A 16565-nucleotide genomic window follows, 5' to 3' on the forward strand; every position below is an offset into this window, starting at 1 on the left:
TGTCATGAAAGTGCCAGAAATAGTATTAACTTGCACAGTACCAATGCCTTCAATTGCATATGAGGCATTGTTTGCACATGACTATGCTCCCCTTAGGTATACTAGAGAGAGATGAAAATATTGCTCAACAAGAGGTGATGTGCTTAGATGCACCATTATTGAAATACTAAGTAGCAGCCGCATCATTGATGGAAAAACAAGCATCATGAATAGAAGGATTATATTGACATTGAATGAAAAAAATATAATCCTTAAACTGAGAACAGTTCACAGTCTCATGTTTGAGAGCAAGATCGGACTTTTCTTTTTCTCTTCCAATGCAATGCGCTTACGATATTTAGTGATGTCATGCTCCATCTTTCGACAATATTTACACCTTTTAGGTTTGTTGCTTGTACCCTTTGCTTGGACCAGCATGGAAGGTTGTCTTTGATGGAAAAGAAGTTGAAGAAGAAGGATGACCGGCATGAAAGTTTATTACTTTTGGACCAGCAGCCTTGTTTTTAACATTTGGTTTGGCTTTTCCGCGATAATGGATGGAAAAGGCTTGTTTGGTCACCATGGTAGCATTGTGGTTGAGTTAGCTTTGTTCTTCCTGCAACCAAAGAAAGAGAAGCTAATCAAAACAATAGGTAACTTGGTTGCCCATAGTTACTAACGGCAAGGTGGTGGCAAAACCTTGATATGACTCCGGTAGGCTATTAGGAGTGATATAAACAAGTTGATTATCTAGGACCTCTTCATCAATATTTAATAATTGCTCAATAAGATCTTTGATGACGGTGAGATAGACATCTATATTACCTCCTTCCATACGAACATCTTCCAGTGCTTACATAGGTAAGCAACGTGTGCTTCATTGTGTAGTTGATATAATGATACAAGCTTATGCCATGCATCCTTGGTTGTCGTGCATGATTGAATGTGTGAAATGATACCTCTCTTCACAAATAAAGCAATTAGGGCATATGCTTGGGCATCATGGCCATCACATTGAAACTAATCTTGAGCGGGAGGCGTTGTGGAAGAGGAAGATGCATTATGAGAGCCACCTCATGATGTGGAGATGGGAGGTGGTGCCAGTGTTGGAGAAGCTGGCCTTTGCTAGGTGCTATTCACAATATGCCATAAATTCTTTGTGACAAAAACATGTTGCATCATGTAAGCCCACATTGGGTAATTTCTAGCGTTGAGCTTGTCGTTAGCGCCAAGCATGCCTAGCAAATCATTATTATTGCCGACCATGATTGATGATTAGCAATAAAATAATAATTTTCAAGTGAAGAGAGACAATAAACGCCCAAACAAAAATAAATCATTGATAGAAGAGATGTTGCCTACCTCGATGCAGTTGAATAATATGAAGTTTTTTTTTTTGGGTTGTTTTCCTACAGAGGATAGAAAAATATGTAGAATAGAATTATTTTCAGAAACTATTACTTGATCAAGGCGGCAATCAGCAATATGCTGAAATCAGAGATTATTGGCTGAATGTGCTCCAATAATGCAAACAACAGCAGAATTTGATGAAAATTCACTCAATAAATGTGTTGAAATGATAAAATTTGTCTTCAATGTTGGGAAAAACAAGGCCTTAAGCCAAATAATATGATTTTTGAGAATGTGGAGGCCAAAGAAAATGAATTGAGACAAAAGTCCCAAATTTCAAGTGCCTTGGAGGTGGAATTGGGGAAAAGTTCCAAATTTGACCCGAAAATTGTAGAGAAATTGAAGAAATTGGAGAAAATATTTTACAAAAATGTTGTCAAAGGCCACAACACAAGGTGAATTGAGCCTCAATATTGATGAATTTGATGGATTTCAAAAAAGGCTCAAAATTTCCAAAGGAATTTGGATGAAATTAAGTTCAAGTGAAAAAAACCCCCAAATTTTATTAGAAGTTGAAGAGAAATTCGAGGAATTTTTGTGAAATTTTTACCCGGATGATGCAAAATGTCACGCCTCTTGATGAAATGAGCCTCAATGTCAATGAAGAATGCCATATTCTTGAAAAGCCCCAAAATTGTTTGGAAAATTGGAGTGAAATTTTGGAAAAATTCAGCCAATTTGGTGAAAATCCCTAAATTTATTGATGGCTGATGGTGAATTTCTTTGAATTGATGAAGGATTCCTAAAAAATAATGAGAAGCCCCAAAATTTTTATGAAATCCAGGATGGATTGGGTGATCTCGATGAAAATCCCCAAATCGGTCCCTGATTGTGCTTGGGTGGGGCATTGAGTGTGAACATGGACTTTATTGACGAATAAAACTTGAAAAGGATGTATCAAGTGAAAGACGATAAGGTGGTGCACTATTGGGGCTGATGGGACAAATAGGCCGCAAGGTCCTCCATGGTAGTCCGCATCAGCATGATGGTCGGTTGGTCGACGGGAGGAGTTGGTCCAAGTCAGCGACGCAGCTGGTGGGCGTGATGGTTGGCAGCTCTAGGTGGTGTTGTGGTGTGGCAAGGCAAGACAAGATAGGGCAAACTATAAGTTGATTGCAAACAGAGTTGATGATTGAGGCGCCGAGCAACTGGGGCATGAGATCGCCTACAAATTGAAGGCATCGTGCTTCTCATGAGTCATGATGTCAACAAAGGGCTGAGGCTTCAAGCTTGGAAGGTAGAAGTTCAAGACGTTGGCGAGGGAGGGGAGAGTGAGAGAGAGGCTTTAGAGAGAGGGGGAGTGAGAGGCTTGAAGGTTAGAGAGAGGGGGTGGGATAGGCTTGATAGATAGATAGCTTGCTTGAAGAGAGAGGCTTGAGACCGCTTGTTGATTTGGTGTGGAAGGATGGAGGGGAGTACCTTTTATAGGCTAGGGAAGAGTGTGGAAGAAGAGAGGGATCCAAGGTGGAAGAAGAGAGAAGAGTATGTAAGAAGAGAGGTCCAAGAGTATCCAAACACTCAAAAGTGGGCTGGCTGGAGCAGGGAATCCAAGGGGGATGGGGTGTGGAATGTGGCATCCAAGTCATAGGAAGACTCCAAAGTGCCATGCATGCGACTAGCAGGTGAAAGATGCACAGTTGGAGCTGTTGTGCAAACGTAGGAACGCACCCAGACGCGATGGACAAAACAAGGCAGTTTCATTGTATGAATCTGTACGGATACGTACCGTATTGTATGGCCTAGATCACACGGTTCGATCTTGTCTGTATGTCATACGAAGGCAACTATACATCCATCATAATACTCCTCAATTCCTTATGTAGGCTCTACCTCTATAGTAGCCTCCATTGCACCATCTTAATCCGCTTCATGTACAACATCTAGTGTGTGGTCCTCTTGTGCTCCATTTGCCCACCTCCTTTGTCTATGGGTCAAAGCAAGGCTCCCACATAGGAGCTTTGTGAATAGGTGATCTGATCTGTGAAGTGCCAAATAGCCACAAATTTGTCCTTGGCTCTTGGAAGTGTATATGAGTACATCTAGACTCCAAGGCAGTTAAGGTTGCACCCTTGTGTCAAACACTCCTCAATTGCCTTGCTCATGTGAAACCCTGGCCCAACGAAAGTATTCTCTAGGTAGACACAAGAGGTCACAATTTCCATTACTTGCCTCGTATATTGGCAATGTAATCCAAATTTGATCATTCAAGTTAGGGGTGTATTGAAGACCATTACCTTGTCTTCCCTAGTTTCATCTTGAGGTTTGAGTTTGCACAAAAACTCTAGCAATGCACCAAGGTGACATTTTAGGCACCTTAGGTGAATTGGATATGAGTACAATATAATCTGCATATAGGAGGATCAAGATCAAGGCACCATGTAGTTGTGCATCACTCCCTTCCTTGCTGCCAATGCACTCCACCTCATCAATATATAATCCGAAAGAGTATGGGTGAAAGGGAACAACCTTGCTTTGCTCCTATAGCACTAGGAACCTCCTTTAAATAGCGATGTTGGGCTTGAACCTTCCTAGGACAATGCCAAAAGCTTTGTGGAAATCCACAAAGTAGTAGTAGATCTCCTCCACGTGCCTTATCCTCCTTGATGACGCCCCAAAGGTTGAAGATGTGCTCAAGGGTAGAGAAGCCTCATTAGAAACCTGTTTGCCCTCTGGCTCTCACTACTTGCTGCTCAATCTAGATGTTGAGCCTCATGCTCCAAAATAGAACCACAAAGTCTAGCACAAGCATGCCCAATCATAATGGATTTGCAATTCTTGGCTCCATAGGCTCCTTGGCATTCAGGTAGGCACAATTTCATAGAAACAAGGATGTTGGGAATAAAGGCCTTGTGGCTTTTAAATGTGCTCGGGTGTGAACACACCCTTAGCACTTGTACTTACACATATATATCTATCTAAAAACCTAAAGGTACACACTCGTCATTGTACCTGTAAACGTGCTCACTCTCTACTTTGCTCTCTCTCACTCTCTCGGTCTCTCACTACGCATAGGACAGTTTGTCTCGATCTCCGTGCCTAACTGGTCCCTACAAACTGGTATCAGAGCGTAAGGTGCTGCAGACGATCGTCAGGCTGAGACAGAAGACCAGCGTGGTTGACGAGACAGCTCAAAGGCAAGCAGGAGAGTCACAGGCGTGAGCTGCAGGCATCGCGTTGTCAGTCACAGCAAATGGGCGACTCCAGTGAGACGGGCTGCGACGTGACGTGCAGGCAGTGGTTAGAGGGAGCAGCAGTTGATTGCAATTGACGTGGACCAGGTGCGGGATGGGCAGCAGCTGACGGGCGACCTGCTGACGGTGACTGCAGCGGACTGGACGTCTCCAGCGGGGCGGGACCAGCGGGCGCTGACGAGTGCGACTAGCGGTTGCCAACTTGGCAAGCACGACAGGTCACGGACCTGAACGGCCCGTTGATCCGCAAATTTTCTCCTCTTGTTTTTTTCCAAAAACATTTGAGATTACTTTTGCCTCCTCTCCTCCGAGTGTTCGCGTGTGCAAGCACAGTGTGCAGATCTATGCAAAATTGAGCCATAAATTTTGGGCTTTTTCCGAATTCGGGGATCTCAACACAGAATTGGACTATCTGACTCAGAAAATGTAGAGTCGGTGGACATTTGCCCGGGAATTTTAGGGCTTTTCACATTTTAGTGAAATTCTTTCAATTTCACTGAAATTAGTGCACGCAAGACTTGGAAAATTTGGGGATTTGTCCAGATTTGGTGCGAGCAAGATGTAACAATGGTATTTGTCTCAGAAATTGCAGGAATTTGTGACATTTTGTCCCCCACATTTGGGGCTTTTAATGTACATGCACAAATTGGGCTGAAATTTACCCAATTTCTCGACATTGATGCACATTGGACCCCGTGCAATTTGGGGCTTTTGCAGTTTGGGCAAAATTTGTGCAGCATTTGGTCATTTTATGTACATGTAGGTTGAATTCCATGCAATTTGGACATCAACACTTGGTAAAATTTGGGGGTTTTGCTGAAATTGCTCTATTTTGGCAAAATTGGACTGTCCTATGCATGACAAAGGAAATGCAGATGTGTGTTTGATGCTTTGAGCACAAAATTTTGGGGCTTTTGACCGTTCGTGTCAAATTTTATGCCTGTGGGTAGATGTACAACAGAAATTGCAACTGAAATTTTGGGATTCCTCACGTAATGTGATGTATATGCCCTTGCAACAGCTGTAATCAGTTGGATAATGCTGTAGCACATGGTTTGGTGCTTCTGAAAATTTAATTACAGATCTGAAATCTGTGCTTCTGCATGGTCATTTATAGCTGATTGGTACTTGTTTGTACCTTGGTCACTTGGGTGACAGTTTTGGGCCTGCATTTGCTGGTTTTTTGGTCACATTTGGGCTGAAAATCATGGCTGGCAGCAATGACAGCAGTAATGTGATGCACATAAAGAAGCTTGAAGGCGCATATAACTTTGCAGTTTGGCAAAAGTAGTGCTACAATATCCTGTTACAAAAGAAGCAGGCAAAGCCGATCAAAACCAAAGGGGCAAAGCCCACGGACATGGATCAGGACGATTGGGATGAGCTAAATGAGCTTGCATGCTCAACCATAGAGCTATCGATTTCTGATGCCTTGCTCTTCAACATTGAAAGTTTGGATTCTGCATATGGTATATGGACTAGACTGGAAGAACTATATCCGCCAAAGAGTGCTGCAAGCAAAGTGTATTGGCTGAAAAAGCTTATGGATTTGCGTATGAAAGAGGGTACAACAATGTCTACTCACTTGAGTGAGTTTAACTCCATTTTCAGCCAGTTGGTTGCCTTGATGTTCATGATTGATGAGGAATTTAAGGCTACTTTCTTGCTTTGCACTCTATCAGAGAGTTGGTATACATTCAGGACTGCTATGAACAATTCTAATGTGATTCTTTTGTATGCTGATGTAGAGAGTGCTCTACTTATGGAAGAGATGAATTGGCAGAACAATGCATCCAGTAAGTCTTCCAGTGCTTTGCATACTAGGGGCAGATCACAGCAAAAGGCCAAATATGATGGCAAGGGACACAGTATATTGCGTGGCAAAGATGTTGAATGCCATCATTGTGGCAAGAAGGGTCACTTTAAACGTGGCTGCTACAAATGGAAGAAAGAGAAAGGAAAATGCAAGAAGACAGATGATAGCAAGAAAGAGAAGAAGGACAGTCAGCCTAAGAAGAGTAGTGTAAAAATTGAAGAGATGAATGTAGTTACTCATGACAGTGACAGTGGGAGTGATGTACTCTTTGTCTCTTCACACTTTGGTGCACATGTTTTACTTGCAAATATAGATGATGACATGCATACTTGGATTCTTGATTCAGGTGCTTCCTTTCATGTCACCCCTCATCGTGAGTGGTTTTCCGCCAATATAGGGGGTCGACATGGTGCTGTCCATCTTGGGAACAACTATGCATGTGAGATTGTAGGTATTGGTAGTGTGCAGTTACAGTTTCAGTATGGCTCTGTCTTTACACTTCAACATGTACGGCATGTACCTCAGCTCAAGAAGAGCTTGATTAGCACAGGGCAGCTAGATGATGATGGTTTTCATATCATCTTTGTGATGGAAAATGGAAAATCTGTAAGGGATCTAGGGTTATTGCCAGAGGTTGCAAGAGTGATACTTTGTATCCACTTTATGTATCTAGTGTGCGTGACCATGTTGTTGCCATGACCGAGTAGGCAAGCGTTTCTTTGTGGCATGGCCGGTTGGGACATATGAGTCAAACTGGAATGAAAGTGCTTTCTCGTTTGGGTTACTTGCCTTGTCTTCGTTATGCTGATTTTGAGCATTGTGATAATTGTGTTTATGGTAAATATGCACAGACGTCTCATAAGAAGTCTCTTTTATTGAAATCTTCTCCTTTAGAGTTAGTACATTCGGATGTATGTCAAATGCCAAGATTATCTTTAGGGGGAAAGGAATATTTTGTCACCTTTGTGGATGATGGTACACGGAAGGTATGGGTTTATCCCATTCGTAGCAAGGATAAAGTGCTTGATAAGTTTAAAACATTCTTGGCATTGGTTGAAAATCAGACAGATAGGACACTTAAGTGTCTTTGCGCTAACAATGGTGGGGAATATGTGTCCAAGACCTTTCGGGCATTTTGTGACAGCAAAGGGATAAAGAGGGAGCTCACTGCCCCTCATAATGCGCCCCAAAATGGAGTTGCAGAGCGTGTGAATCGGACCATACAGGATAAGGTCCGTACGATGTTGTCTCATGCTGCATTAACCCATGGTTTTTGGGCAGAGGCTATTATGATAGCTGTTCACTTATTTAATCGGTCACCAAACAGGTCTTTGGGAGGGGGGAGTTCCCCAAGAAGCGTGGTTGGGCAAGCCACCTTTATATGCCCATTTGAAAGTGTTTGGCTGTGAGGCTTTTATGCACATTCGTAAAGAAAAATGTAGCAAACTTGAGCCAAAGTCCTGTAGATGCATTTTCCTAGGATATGGTGACGAGGGTGAAATGGATTATAGATTGTGGGATCCCGAGAAAAGGAAAGTAGTACGCAGCAATGACGTTTTCTTCCGGGAAGATCGCATGCATAAACAACCCGAAAAGGCCGAGGAGGTCTGTAGGGTTGTATTCCGGGAAGAAATACCTTTTGGACAGCAAAATGTTCCCGCTGTACAGCAGCAAATACCTGCTGTAAATGAACATGTAAATGCAAGAAATGATGCTGGAAATGATCAGCCAGCTATTGCCCATGAAAATGAGCCATTACATGTGCAGGAACAGCCAAGACAACAAGCTGTTAATGCTGATTTGCAGGCTGAAATGGTAGGACAGCATGCTGAAAATGGAAATTTGTGGGAACAGGTAGCAAACAATGACCATTGGGTTAGGAGATCGTCTAGGGCTACTAGACAACCTAACAGGTTTGTTCCTGGATTATTTCATGTTGACAGACTGTGGTGAACCGTCTTGCTTTAAGGAAGCAATGGACAGACAAGACAACAAAAAATGTTATAAAGCCATGTTGTTAGAGATGGAATCTCTTGAAAAAAATGGCACTTGGGACTTGATGCAGTTGGCTAAAGGGTAGAAAACCCTTCCATGCAAATGGGTTTACAAGATGAAGGTCACTTCTAGTTCCTCACCAAAGTACAAAGCAAGATTGGTTGCAAAGGGGTATAAGCAGGAGCATGGAATTAACTTTGATGAGATTTTCTCTCCTGTAGTCAAGATGACTACATTGAGAACCATTTTGGGCTTGGTTTTGGTTGAGGATATGGAGTTCATACAGATAGATGTAAAGACTGCGTTTTTACATGGTGATCTGCATGAAGACATATATATGTAGCAGCCTGAAGGGTTTGTGGCAAAAGGGAAAGAGAAGATGGTATGTAAACTTAAAAAGAGTTTATATGAGCTGAAACAAGCACCAAGAGAATGGTATCATAAGTTTGATACATTTATGGAGTCTCAAGGTTTTCATAGAAGTCAAGTGGATCGTTGCTTGTACACCAAGAAGGCAGCAGATGGCAACTTGATTATCTTGGTTCTGTATGTTGATGACATGCTGATTGCTACCAGGGATACTCGTGTCTTAGACTCACTAAAGCAAAGTCTTCATGGCAGCTTTGACATGAAGGAACTTGGTGATGCAAATCACATTCTTGGCATGCGAATACTCTGAGATAAATCGAAAGGCTTACTCTATCTATCTCAGCACGAGTATTTCTCCAAGGTTTTGCAGTGTTTCAACATGGAGGGGGGGGGGGGGGGAGGGGGGGACAATTGGGGTTCCATTGCCTCTATATGTGAAACTTATTGCAGAGGACAGCCCTACATCTGATGATGAGAAGGCTGAAATGGCCAAGATACCATATGCTTCAGCTGTTGGCAGTTTGATGTATGCTATGGTTGCTACACATCCTAACATTGCCTATGCAATGGGAGTGGTTAGCAAATACATGGCAAACCTTGGTAAAAGCATTGGGAAGCAGTGAAATGTATTATGAGATACCTCAAAGGCACAAAGGATTTGTGCATATGCTTTGGAAAGTAGAAGGCATCTGTCGTTGGTTTTACGGATGCAGACTATGCTGGTCATGCGGATTGCAAAAAGTCCACTTCTAGTTATGTGGTTATCTTCATAGGAGGAGCAGTCTTTTAGATCTTCGAGCTACAAAAGTGTGTTGCATTGTTTACTACAGAGGCAGAGTATGTGGCTGCCACTGAAGCATGCAAGGAGGCTTTATGGCTTTTACGTTTGGTGGGAGAGCTTGGCATCACAGAGTTACCTGTTCTCCATTGTGATAGTTAGAGTTCTATCATGCTAGCACGGAATCCTGTCTTTCATGCAAAGGCAAAGCACATATAGGTGAAGTACCACTTCATTAGAGATGTACTTGACAACAAAAGCATTGAGCTTGTCAAAGTGTATACAGAAGATAACCCTGCAGACCTTTCTCACGAAGGGTCTTCCAACAGAGAGGTTTGCTCATTGTTGACAGATGATGGGAGTTGGATAGATATATACATTTCAGCTTTGTGCATACCTAGACTTAGCTGATTCTTTTCTCCTCCTAAGGCACATTGCCTTTAGGTGGGAGGTTGTTGGGAATAAAGGCCTGGTGCCTTTTAAATATGCTCGGGTGTGAACACACCCTTAGCACTTGTACTTACACATATATATCTATCTAAAAACCTAAAGGTACTCACTCTTCATTGTATCTGTAAACGTGCTCACTCTCTACTTTGCTCTCTCTCGCTCTCTCTGTCTCTCACCGCGTATATGTCTTGATCTCTGTGCCTAACCGGTCCCTATAAAGGAACGGCCATTCCAGCCCTTGGGAACAGTTGGAATGTGTTCCTTGACCCCTTGACCTGCGAAATGGCTATTTTTGTTCCCAGATCTATTTCATACTATGCCATGGCCACAAGTTTGCTAGCACAATATTTTCAATTTGCTAGTCACCCTTTTATTTTCACTTTAATGTCTCCACTTCCTTTTCCCTTTCACATCTTTGCACGCACTTATATTTAGCTAACATAGGTATGTCTTTTACGTACAAATACAAGTTTTTCGCTTGTAATTTTGAAATGTAAGCAAGGGTATGGGCCCTGGGGGAAGGTATCTCCAACCACAATATGGAGGGAGTCAACAAGTTGGGTGGTGAGTGTATCTAAGGGACCACTTAGATCTAGCTCCATGAGATGGTGGCATATCTCTACCAAGTAGAAGCATGATGTCACTTGAGTAAATGGCATTGAGGATAATGAAGTATTTGGAAGGGGGTGTGATGAGAAAATTGAGGTCTTGTAATTGTGAAGGCAAGATATGCATGGTTTGAGGCAACACTAATGGGGTGTAGAGACAAGGAAGTCGTGCATTATTGACATATATGGTATCCTTTTTGTAATAGGTGAGGGATACAAGACTCGCGCACACACACACACACACACACACACACACACACACACACACACACACACACACACATCTGTGTGTGTGTGTGTGTGTATATATATAGATACCCATGTATAAGGCAGATTTGGATCATTTTAGTATTAAGACTCTCAAAATAATAAAAGAGAGTAGAGCCCGAAAAGTTCTCTTTACCATATCTCTTGCAAATGTTTGTGTTGTTGGAGTGTTGTGGAAAGGAAAGTGAATAGAGAGCGAATAGAGAAGGAGATTGAATGGAATAGAGGAGAGAGAAGGAACAAGTTGATTAATGATTGAATGATACAAGGTTGCAATGGTTAGCCCCATCATGTAACTGTAAGCATCAATGTGGGTGCTAGATAGAAGCAAGAGGATGAGATAAGAATGAGGAAGGATGGCTAAATGTTGGATAATCACAACTGATGAATGGAGTTTCCTTGCCTCGGGGGGGTAGGTTGCATATAAATAGACAAACTGCAACCACAATTGGTATACAATTGGCTAGGCCCAAAATGTGGGCACTTAGGTTGGCCCACCCAACTGACCAAATGATCAATGTGCCTAAAATAAAATGCGCTCACGTTAACTCCATCTAAAGCCTCTAAAGCACACATAATGACAAACAAAAACACAATGTTAGAGCTCCTAATGTTTGTGTCCTTGTTTGAGTCAAATCGAATCTCATAGGGAGGAGATGATTGTACATGACACACACGACTCTAACACTCCATCTCAGATATTGGATGTGGTGGAAGGCTAAAGAAGATGGAATGGATATGAGGATGGTGGAAGTGCCACTATTGATGAAGTTTGCCTATGAAGAATGCCAGCCAAGGAGTAAGACCACCTCTCTATATGAAAGCCCAATGCAACGCAAGGCCACCATAGGCCAATGGAAGTGGAGAAGCCTCAGATGGATTACTCTAGAGGGTTATGGTAAGCCATACTAGTGACACAATTGAGAGACAATAGCGAGGAGTTGTGAGAGGTGACATAGCCTACCAAAGAAGAACAACGACGACCAAGGGTCATGAAAAGGGTATGCAAGTGGCAAGAGATGGTGGCTTGATGATGAAGGAAAGATGCCGCTAGATGAAAGAAAGTCCGGAAGATGATTGCAATCCTTGGAGAAGCTTCTCAAGATCCTAGGAATTCCCCTTTGAAACACAAGGGGCTAGGGAATCCACAACCACATCATTGGTATCATCCCCCTTTGAAAGGGATGGGGGATATGAGGGAACCACCAAAGGAGATGGTGGGCGAAGGAATAGAACTTGTGGAATGGGTGGCACACAAAAAGGAATGGGTGTGGCAATGGACAACTCTCTTGGAGGGCCCTTCATAGTAGAAGGGGAATGGAGGGTGTATAGCCCCCTCTCTTGCCAACCTATTGCAAATATGGTTCATGAAGAAGAATCCTCAACAAACATACCTACTTGGTGAAGACAATCTAGGTATTGAGTATCGTGAGGCCATGAACTAAGAGAAGATGGAAGCCCAAGTTTAGAACATTTAGGACTTCTGAAACATAGCTCAATGGACAGTTAGACAATAGTAGCAAGGTGCAACTCCACAATGAGGCACCAGTGAAATGTCACCAATAGTGATCGTACCCTGAGATGATGGAGATCCTAGAGCCAATCTCCTTGAGGAATTATATGACTCAAAAGTACTATTGTCAATGGGCCAAGGCCTCTTAGAAATTAGCCGAAGAAGTTAGTCTACCATTTTCTTCTATCAGTATGTCATCTCGTGGGTGTGAGCTCCATCAGAGTTTGATGGGGCCATTGTAGCTCTCACTATGTTTTCCATTCAGTTTTGTATGCATTTCTTTTCCTAGTGAGTATGTCCAGCCGTTTTGTGTGTTTGGCCAGAGGCTGCGCAGCCTGTGTTCCAGCAATTAGCTCCAGATGGCTGTGATCGGCCCCAGACCTGCTACATCAGCATTTCATACTGCATTAAATGCAGTTGGCCTGCATTTGTGCAGGTGGCCAAATTCGGCTTTTTGTGGCTATTTAATTGCCACTGGCAGGTGCTCTGACAGGTTGCAGCATTCTTCTCCATCTCAGTTGAGGACTGTGGGCTGCACACACTGTCTCCATCACCATCACTATCTCCATTACTGACTCTGTGTTATCATTTTTCAGCCTAATCCGGTCCCTTCACTGATGCTTTGGGCTGTGTGCAGGGATTAATCAATCCTCCATTGTGTTCAGCATTCATTTCAGCTTCAGTGCAGATTTCTCTTACCTTCTCCTTTTCTCTTGGACTCTCACATAGTATCATTGCCCAAGTTAGGACACACAGGTTTCCCACAAAGAAGACGCTGAAATTGCAAATTTTCAGCTTGCTGTTTGCTGTAGAAAACACAAAGATTTTTCACTTTTCATAGGTGCTTTTGACAAATGTAGGACATGTACAATTGTTTCCTTGCAGGCATTGCTGCTTATCTCTTTGTTCGGACTATTTTTCACTCAATGATAGGTGAAAGTACAACTAAGGCTTAGGTCTAAGGTATGATCTAACCACACTTCCATAAACTAACTAGAGTTAAGTTTATTTACTCTAGAGCCTAGTGTCACTACTTTAATGTTCTAAGACACTAGGTGTACATACCCTACAATGACACTTTAATACCACACAAACTACATTGGGCATTGCTTGAAATTGGCAAATTCTAAGACCCTCTTGCAATGCCAATGTGATGAAGTACAAGGAAGATCAATCACCAAAGGATAGTAAGTTTAAGGACCTCAAAAAGCCTTAAACTTCTCACGTGATCAACACTTTGGTGAAAATGTATTCAACATTTTCCAGTTTAGATAGATACCAAGCTGATCTCTCATGCATAGCATCTTTCTCTAACATAATGATAGTGAACCTCAATCATGAAACACAGGATTTTGGTGCTACTGTATTAGTATTTTGATTGTAAAAGAAAAAGGGTGCAGGACCCTCGAATTAGATTTGTAGATTAGCCAACAATTGGCACAGCCATACACATTCAACTATGGTTGCAAAAGTTGCCTTGTACTCGGCCTCACAAGACGAGGTAGTCACTGTAGGTTGTTTATTGCTAAGCTATGAAATGTACAAATAGCCTAGAAAGAAAGTGTGTCCACTAGTAGACTTTTGAGTGTTTGAGTGACTAACCCAATTTGAATCATGCATGGACAACTTCAGCCTTGGCTCCATCGGAATACTCATAGCCTTATAGTATTGCATGTTGAACCTACGCAAGAGATTGTTCACATACTGTGGCTATGACATGATGATACCGTGCTGATTTTGGGTGAATTGAATCCCCAAATAAAAGTGTTAGCAGCCCATATCTGACGTAGCAAAAGCATGTTTCAAATCAGCCTTAAAGTTTGCAATTTTATCCTCTTTAGGTTTGATGACCAATATATCATATACATAGAGAATGATAACTAGCAAGTTCCCCCCCTTTATTCTTAATGTAGAGAGTGGGAGTAGTTGGACTATTTTTGAATCCAAGACTGGTCAAATAAGCATTAATTTTTTAGTACCATGCACGAGGAGCCTGTACTAAACCATAAAGGGCCTTGTGCAACTTGCAAACCATATGCTCTTTTTCTTATATCACAAAACTTGGAGGCTATGAAACATGTATTCTCATGGAGGTCACCATTTAAGAATGTGGTCTTTATATTCAACTGATGTACTTTTCAACCATAATTTGCAGCCATGGCAATATACCTTACTGTACTTATGGGTGATGTAGAAGTAAATGTCTCCTCATCATCTATGCCTTTCTTCTGATGAGCATAGCCTTTTGTGACTAAATGTGCCTTACACATGTCCATGGCGCCAACAGCTTTGCGCTTGAGTTTAAAAACCCATTTGGTGCCAAGAGCTTTCTTGGTAGGAGGCAACTTAACAAGATCCCAAATACGGTTAGTGGCAATAGAGTCTAACTCTTCTTGCATGGTCTCTAATGTCATGTGCCTACATAACAATTCCCTGGCAGCACATTTTAGTGGTCTATCAGGGAACTATCCTAGACGGCTTTGCTCGGCACTCACGAGAATACACGGGGTCTATCGTCTAGGTTTCCTAGAGTCCACCTCGTAATGAAAGGTACCGGCCGTCCCCATGAGGATCAACTTGCAAGCTTGGGGTCCTAATTTGACAAGTGAGGTCTCGATGCATCAGCTAGCTCCATTGGAGGTGTCTCACAAGGGCTTCTCGTTCGACTGGAGCGATCGTAGTTACCCTTGGTTCATGGAGTGCAATGCTTTTTTCCAGCAACTGGTTAGGATTCAGAAAACCTTAACGGAGTTTTGGCACAATTGCCACATCTTTTTCCTAAGATAATTTCTAATCAAGGTTTTAAGATCTGACCCTAGGTAAGTCAACGCTCGGCTCTACCTAATTTTTCCTAATTAACGTTTCGTTCAATCTCTTGAGAGAAGCTCCCAGCTTACCGGGATCACTTATCTGTAGGACGGATCCGTTAGGGATCTCGCCCACCGCTTCCTGTAAATGGTTTTCTTTAGCTTTCTAATTACCTATCATATTAGGTTATGACATATGAAAGTAACTTCGTTAATTAATCCGTTATCACAGGTTCATTCGTGTAATTTTTAGGGCACAACACAAAGATAGAGAAAACTGTCCTTTGGTAAAACGTATTTATTTATTATTTCGCAAAGTTATTTACAATGATTTTTCCCTTCTGTCTACGCAGAAGATAAACCTCCCTTCATTGGAAAATCCCTTTTGTCTGTGCAGAAGAAAAGAAACCCTCTAAGATTTCTATCCCTTCACTAGTATTGGGAACTCCAGGATCCCATTCTGATTCGTGTGAGGGTCAGGCAGTTCCTAGGAGCGATCGAGAGATTTACAGCCAGAGCCTCCTGGCACTTGCACCTTCTCTTGCCTAACGGATTTCTCACGAGTGATCTCTCGCGGACGGGGTTGGTCCAAAGCTTCTCACAGTGGTACAAAACATTTCTCCTTGGAGCGAGGTTCCGCGTCTAGCCATGGGGGAGGCATAGTGCGATCTCTACTCTTATTATCCTGATTATATATTTACAATCAAATCTAACTGCTGCAAGCACAATCAATCTTTCCTATGTAACCATCAATGCATGCATAAATAAAAAAGAAACAACAGTAAGTGTTTTTTAGCATAGGAAGCAGCCCCATCCAAATCTAGGGTTTCTTTTTTAAGGTCCCACCTTATTCTTAGGGTTTTGCTTTCTACTTGCAACTCTTTTTCAGGAATCGCAAGTTATTTCATGAATCTAAAGTCTATTTTATCCTTATGAAAAATTTGGTATTTCCGTCCCAAAAGATAATATGGACATTTATACCTATGGTAGGCAATTCGTACGCTGCCCTGCCCTAACCCGCGCTTAGCAGGATTTCAAATGCTTTTCCAAGTCTGTTTAGACTTTAAAGATTGTATCGACAAATTCTTATCAATGTCCAATAAGTCCTATAGACTTTTGATATTTATTTGATTTCTTGATATTGATAGTTTCAGGGTTGTTGAGTATTTTATAGTTGTTTTTACTTCAACATTCTCGATATTTTATGTTAGGTTTTCTTGTTGATTCATACCTGGGTTAACTCATAATATTGACGTTCTTACTAATATAATCATTAATATTAACATTGTGTGTGCTTTCAGCAGGAAAATAATTTTTATTTTATTATACTCATATTCTATGGTTTAATCGACGATGTCCGACCATTTGTCGAACTTTCAACG

General features: G+C 42.0%; 1 protein-coding gene across 3 annotated transcripts in view; it reads left to right on the plus strand.

Annotated features, from left to right (window-relative positions):
- LOC148030569 (uncharacterized) overlaps positions 1-16565 on the plus strand; it is a 109388-nt gene that overhangs the window by 67621 nt on the left and 25202 nt on the right. The window lies entirely within an intron of this gene.

The sequence above is a fragment of the Lygodium microphyllum genome, chromosome 10, assembly GCF_053477565.2.
Source record: "Lygodium microphyllum isolate KBCC chromosome 10, Lygodium_microphyllum_v1.1.10, whole genome shotgun sequence".
NCBI classification, from domain to species: domain Eukaryota; kingdom Viridiplantae; phylum Streptophyta; class Polypodiopsida; order Schizaeales; family Lygodiaceae; genus Lygodium; species Lygodium microphyllum.